The sequence below is a fragment of the Panicum virgatum genome, chromosome 6N (assembly GCF_016808335.1).
Source record: "Panicum virgatum strain AP13 chromosome 6N, P.virgatum_v5, whole genome shotgun sequence".
NCBI lineage: Eukaryota > Viridiplantae > Streptophyta > Magnoliopsida > Poales > Poaceae > Panicum > Panicum virgatum.
Genome location: NC_053150.1, coordinates 29,571,537 through 29,579,373, shown reverse-complemented (window position 1 = coordinate 29,579,373; position 7,837 = coordinate 29,571,537).

Sequence of the window (7,837 nt, the reverse complement as noted above, 5' to 3'; positions counted from 1 at the left end):
CCAATAAAACCTCAAAAAAAGAGTGTGTAGCGGGGGGATTCGAACCCGAGACCAGTAGCCCATCAGGTTCAAGCACTACCACTGCGCCACTTCGTTGTTTGTTGCACTATACTGAGTTTTCTGTTTTATTACTTAGTTCTACGTTGTGGGCCAGGTGGCAGTGCGCGGTTGTCTCGGGTCCTGGTGGCAGCGCGCGATTGGCCCTGTTCTATTGGCCCGGATGACATTTGCCCTTTTAATCCACAATTAAAATTTGTAACTGGTATTACTCGGTCATACGGAATCCAAATTCCATGGTTTTTTTCCTAAAATTTTCTAAAATCACCCTCCTTCCGTTAATGACGCTTTCAAGTACATATTCTATTTATTAGATTCTATTTCTATACCTGACCTTGTTTGACCTAAATAGATATTAGAAAACACATTTGTTTGACACTACCATTACCTTATACTACATCGTATTTTGCGATATTAAGGTGAGGACAAGGTTATGTTCAAATTTGACATGTATACGAGTTCGAACATGTGGTAAAGTATGGAAGACTTCAATGTTGGAGTAACATTGCAAGGAACTATGTGGAAGATGTAGGCATTTGTACACAATGCGTATTCTTCCTTCATCGAATCCATTTGAAATTTTTATGTAAAGCTTAGGGACCCAAATTATGTTGCCACATCAATTTGTAGACCTTTTAGACCAAGTTAAGATGTTATTAAAATTATTATATCATATTTATTTGTACAAGATTCATCATATTGTAAAATAAGTTACATTCTTAGTAAACAACTATGAATTATGTTATTTTATTAAAATACTAGATGTCAAATGATGAATTCTTGAAATTTTTAACGAATTTTTAGGGGCTGTTTTATGAACTCTAAAATTAGTGGAACATTCAATTTGGGCTGTTTGTCTTTTTGAGTTGTGAACAAACCATAGTAGATCAAAGGGTGATCCATATCATAGATTGTTACCTCTGTTTTTATCTTTCCAGAAACATTTTTTGTTGAATTTTTGAACTAGAGTAGCTTAGGCATTTGTGCCTGAACTTTGAACTTATTTCTTTCGGGTTTCATCTTTAGCCTACCCCAACTTGCTTGGGAAAAAAGGCTATGTTGTTGTTGTTGTAGCCTACCCAATTTTAGTTTGAAAAAAATGATTTCGGGCCCACGTGACAGCGTCACAAGCCGCAGGCGCCAGCCGGCCAAAAATTTGGAAACGCAGTGCGCGCCTTGGCCACGGGCCCATGAGTCAGCGTCTCTGGCCCAAATCAAACCGCTTCTCCTCCGCCGAACCAAATCAAATCACTTCTCTTCTCCTCTGCCGCCGCCCTCCTCTCCTCCTTCTCCACCGCCACTAATGTCCTCCTCTGGCCCTGCGTTCCTCCTCCGCACGACTCGCCTCCTGCCCTCCTCCTCTGCGCCACTCGCCTTCTCCTCTCGGCGCCTCTCCTCCACTTTGTTCCTCCTCGCGCTAGGGTTTGAAAACCTAACCCGACCCGACGCCGGTGAGGCGGTACCTGGTGTGATGATGGCGACCCGGCTCCTGGCGTGACGACGGTGACGCGGCTGCTGGCATGATGACGGCGAGCCGGCTCCTGCTGTGTCGACGGTGAGGCGGCTCCTGCCATGATGACGACCCAGCCCGGCGACATCGACCCGGCCACCTCAGGCAACGAGGCGACACGGCCACCTCGCGACAGAGGTAAGGGCTCCTTCCTCCAATTTTAGGGTCTAGAGTGATCCAATTTGAGCAACTACCGAGCAGTGACTTCATGAGGAGTGAAAGAGTCCTACTGAATGATTAGGGATGATGCATTAGTGAACGTGTTCACAGTTTCTGCTCTCACATGCTATTTTGCTATGGTTTTGGGTAGGAATTGCCTATATTAGTTACACGAACTAGTTAAAAAATTTTGTACTATTAGGGAGAAATGCCACTTTGACGTGGTTTTGAGTAGAAATTGACTATATTAGTTACAGGAACTAGAAATTGCCTATATTAGGGAGCAATGCCACTTCAATTTTTCTGCTATTAGGGAGACATGCTATTTTGTTGTTGTTTAGGGTCATTTCACATAGCATTAGCAGTCCTTGCAAAACTGTGAGCTAAGCTAATTTGATTGTTATAACTTTTAGAAACAAGCCAAAGCATGTTTCACAGTTAATTTGTCTACCATATCTTTATGTTGAAAAGAACATGACTCATCTGCAATTGAAAAGAACAAAAAAATTTTGGCTGTGGTTTAGTTGTTTAGTGGTGTCTCTTTATTTCATATCTCACCACCTTTTTACTCAATTCTTCATGTTGCAAGAATATGCAAGTTCTTCATGTTTTATAGGCTGAGGCATGCCAATAGCTTATTTTAGTGTTGTAGCTTTTCCCTGGTGAGTAATTTCCTACATGCTATCTGCTGATCCTTTTGTATCTCTAATCTTGTATTTGTATATTTTATTTTCTTGAACTTATATTAGTCATGTGATTTTGGGAGGTAGGAATTGCCTATATTAGTTACAGGAATCCGTTAACAATTATTCTGCTATTTTGCTGTTGTTTAGGGTCATTTCGCATAGGATTATTCTCTTGCAATTGATGTTGTCTTGGTGGATAGTATTATTAACCACGACTACTTTGCTGTTGTTTTGGTGAATATTATTATTCTTCAAGCAAATAAAAATATTGTACTACTAGTTTGCATGATATTAATTTCATAAAATTTGTGTAACCAACATTTGGTCTACTTATTTACAATGTATAGTTTTTTGCTGTCATAATCATACTAACTGATTGCTCTATCCTATTCTTGCCAAAAGGCCATCGAATCTACACTTCATTGCTTTGATATATAAGCACTACTTGACACTGTAAAAATGGTTAGTACCTATCCCCAACAAGTATATAATTACTGATGCTTTGTAGCCTTAATTATGTTGCTCTACTGACACACTTCTATATAATCTATGCAGTCGGCCTCATTAGCAAGTTCCACTGGAGACAGTGAACCTGGTACATAGGGCAATAATGCACCTGATTCAAATGATCCAAATTTAAATAGTGCAGCTGCTTCCCAGGCTCACTCCTCACAAACTGCTGGGAGTAGCACTCGAGCACGCAAGTCACGGACACAAACCAAATGGCCAGAGGACAAAGTGACTGCAACTGGACTTGATGACGATGGTTGGCCTACCCCAGATGCTGCGAGGAAAACATTCGTATTGGTCTGTGGCCTCATTGCCCGGGAGAGGGCGTCAATCAACACAAATGCTGAGGATCTCACACCAGAATAGAGGAGAGATCTGTTCACTATTTTAGAGGAAAAGCTAGAGTACCCAGCCTATCTGTCCACAGCTGCACGCGATAAAGCCCTTAAGTCAGCTATGAAAGAGATTGCGAGTTTGCAGTGGTGATTCAAGGTGCATTTAAGAGCAGATTTTGTGCGGCAAGATGAGCTTCCCTATGAGAAGCACCCCTTTTTAAAGCCAGAAGACTGGGAGGAGTTTGTGGAGACAACCAATTCTCCATTGTTTGAGCATGTGAGCCAGGAGATGAAAGAGAAGAGAGCCAAGCACAATAAGCCACACAAGATGGGCAGAAAAGGTTATCATGGTAAAAGGAAAGAGTGGGAGGACGAGGATGCAAAGCTAGCTGCGGCAGGAAAGGAGAACCCTTGGGAGAAATATCCTGGACGTTCGAGGGCATATCTTCGGGCAAGGTCAGGGAAGGCCACTAGTGAAAGTGGGAACATAACACTCAGTTCCCCTCTGGTGGCGGACGTAGCAGATAAGGTCAAAAGAATTGCAGCGCAAGCTAGCGATGGTTCTTTCACCGGGGTTAGGGAGAATGATGTTCTTACTAAGGCACTTGAGAATCCAGAGCATAGAGGTCGGGTGCGAGGCGTGTCAAGTTCACTTGGCTGGGGTAAAGGGTTTGGCGAAGAGTGTGCTGGAATGTACAGGAACAAGAAGAGGAGGAGGTCTGATGCAGACAAGGAAGAGATCGTTGGTGAAGCAATCACCAGAGTTATGGAGTTGCTAAGAGTTGCAGGCGTGCACATACCGGATGGTCTGTGCCTCACCCAAACTGGAAACAACAGTAGGTGTGAGGAGGATGTGCACATTGATGAGGACCAAAATGATGGTCCACCACTTGTGCCGGACACAATAGACCAGCTGACAGAGCCAACTAAGTGCAGTCTTGTGGATTGCAGCGTATATGACATGGAGCTCGCATTAGCCACTATTTATCCAAATCAAGAGACTTGCCATACAGTACCGGTGCAGAATGGGTATGTAGTGGTGCACCTACTTACGTGTGGCCCAATGCAAGGCACATCAAACTTCCTATCCCAGTAGGGGATGAGATCATAACCATAGGTGATTCTCTCTTGCAACGCATACAGTGGCCAAGACAGAGAATCCTTATACCCCCCAGGTCTAGAGATCCTAACTCTACAGCAACATCAGCTGGTACAAGTTCAGATGGAGCTACTTTAGATCTGCGTCAGCAAAAGGAGGCTCAGCAGAAGCCGCACCTCAGCCAGCAGCCTGAAAATAAAATGGGGCCACATCAGCTAGAGCAGCTAATAGAAAGCCAAACTCCATCCAATCAGCAGCAGCTCAGCTAAAGTCTGACCCAGCAGCTCAACCAATCAACGCAGCCACAGAAGGCACAACAACAGCCGCAAATGGACCCACATCAGACTAGAAAAATGGACGTTGGCACTGCTTGGACTATGGCTAATCCAAAATACAAGCCTGGTGAGCCTGTGTTGTCAGAAGAGGCTTTAAAGTTTGCTGGGGTAAGTTGTGAAGGCTTGCATGCTTATGTCATGCAACAAAGTCTGAATGGTGCTACTGACATTCCTGCAAAGGTGCCTGCATCCTACTTTGATAGTGAGTGTGAATTAAAATTGACTGTAGGATTCAATGACTTGTATGACCTTTTCAACTTGGAAAGTCTGGATGTTGGCTTGTTGAGGTGCTGGACATTGTAAGTCCCTTCAAACTAAAATAGATATTCTTTAATTTTTTACAAACAAGCTAATGCTAAGAAATTGTTTATTTGTAGGAAAATGATAAAACAGGCTGAGGAGATGAAATGCAACGTTGACTTTTTGGACCCACAAATATTCTTGGCTACAGTGGTTCAATTCAAGAGCAATGATGTGATTCAAGCAATTTAAAAGGCTATGAAGCACGACTACGTGGTCGGTGCCTTCAACACCGGTACCACTGGGTACTGGTGATCATTGCGATGAAGTGGAATGTTGTTTGGTATTTGGATTCTTCTAAAGGTTTTCCATTGCGAAAGTTCAAGGATGTAGTAAGTATTGTCAACTGATAAGTATATTCTAGGTTTTGTTCACAAAAATTTCATCTCTTAATGTTCCTAATCAATATCACTAATCATGCAGGGCCTATTATGAGTACACTGATCCTAAGATGAAAAAAAAGATCAAAAAACAAACCTAAACTCATGCACAAGACAGATGTCTCGGTAACAACCCGGTTTTTCTTTTTGGTGCCTTCATATATGTTTGGTACTGCCTTAACTTTGTCATTTTTGTACCTTCTTCATGCAGTGCGCTCAGCAGCCGTCAGGGAGCACGGCGTGTGGATTCTATATTGCATTGAACATGTACGAGCTACTCTGTGACATGTGCATGGTGAAAAAGGCTTCTGTAAGAATATATACTGATCAGCCTTGTCTCTACTCATTGTTGACGGCCATTATTTCCCATTTTGACCGTCAACTTCTCAGGAATAAAATGAGTTTTACACCATGTTCCATACATATCTATATCTCCTATCAAGATGCTCCCCACTAAAACTCATTTATTTTGATTTCTCTGCAACCACGTTAAGCCACGTCATCTCATTTAGTACTGTCCGTAGGATCCTAGCAACTTGCATAATCTCTACCGTCCACACAATAGATATGGGGTGCTTCCATTTGAGCATTAAGGGACACTTTGCTGGCCACTACAGCCAAGAATTAAGGGGCACTTTGCATGCCACTGCCGTGGAATATTAAGAGGTTATTTGCTGGTCACTAATGCTGTGCATTAAGTCTCTTGGAAACAGCCCCCACCATATGCGGTCAAGATTAAAGAGGTTGACTGTACAACTCCTAAGCTTGCACATATGTATTGCCCATGCCAGCTGCGTTGTGAGCTCTAGCATCGACACTACCTCCAGCCCATGCTGCGCACGTAGTTTCCCATAGTCGGACGCCACATTGTAGGCGACGAAATGCGACACAATTGTTGGCGAGGAACCAGCAGTAGATTTTCGGCACCGCTTCGTCGGCATGTGCAAGCTGAAGAGGTTTCCTACAGAGCTGGAATATGCCCCGGCAGGGAGCATGAGGAATAACTGGATTAGTCATCCTACTGTCAAGGTACTCACAAGTCACAACGATGAGTTTTCATTCCCCTAAGAAAAGTCATACGAATACAATTGAGATTGTGCAAGATTTCTTGACTTCGGAATGCTCATGAATCCCTCCCTAAACCATAAAGCAACCACACACACACACACACACACACACATATATAGAGTACCACATAATTTAGTGGATACATAAATATTTCAAAAAAGAAACATGTCATGATTTTTTTAATATCTATTTTCAAACAATTAAGATTCGGTTCATTATTATTCTCCACTTTGTTTGTTGGGTTATATAATCGAGTTCCATTTTTCTATGTGTTTGATTTGGTTTTTACAAAATAGTAATAATTGAGATTTCACAAATAAACTATTCTTCTAATCCCGTAGAAACACGCGGAGAAATCACCTAGTTTTACTTATTTCTAACAAGTTCCACAAGTTTTGGATGAGTTGTGCTTTCAGGAGATAATATACCAAAAAATGAGCCGAAACTGGGAAAAACCCAGGCCGGCCGGCCTAGCACCTCTACACACTGTTCTATGTCTTTGATCCAGGAGTGAAGTAACATCCTCACATTGCCTCTAAACCAAGGATTGCAAGTTGGTTTGATCAAATGGACCGAAAGGCCTAGCACATGGATTGAAAGGCCCACCTGCAGCACTTACCGAGATCTTTTGGGCCGGAACACCACTATGGACTTCATGCACCCTTGGATCAAGATGTCGGTGAAACTGGAGGCCGAGACGTGCCAAACCCAGGCCGGCCGGCCTAGGAGAGGCCGGCCGGCCTACAATTTTTAGTGTTGAAGCCACGCAACTCACACCGTCATCTAGAGAAGATCAGGAGTGTCCATGAGAAGGTCGGCGCCAAATGGAAAAAATCCCAGGCTGGCCGGCCTAGGAGAGGCTGACCGGCCCCACTTTGCAGCGTCTCAAGTTCATCTTCGTGTGGAAGCTACGTCAACCGACCCTCTTGCGTACAACCGACGCCTCGGCCAAATACCGACCTCTAGCTAGTATAAATAGGCCCCCCATCACTTGTGAGACACACACCAAAGGAGTTCTCTCTTCTCATTCTTAGTTTCTAGAGTAGATTAGGTAGTCTGGGAGTTAGAGTCGAGTAGAGCTTGTCTCGGGATTCCGGAGTCGTCATCGGAAGTCGGGTATAAGATCTTGTATCTTTTCCTTTGACATTTATAAATATAAGTTATCTTCTTATCTTCTCGAGTCAACTTTACATTCCGCATTTATTACCTTTCCAAGTTATCTTACTTGTGTGTGGAAGTAATTCCTCTAGCTTAGGCTTTCTACCTATCTTGTTTATCGGGATCTTACCTTACGAGTTTTCTCCCCCGGACTAGGGAGGCTCAAGTTAGTCCCCTAGGTTGAGGGGATTTCTCTTGTTAGCTACAAGAGAAATCCTAACACCGTGAGCAGGCGTGGTG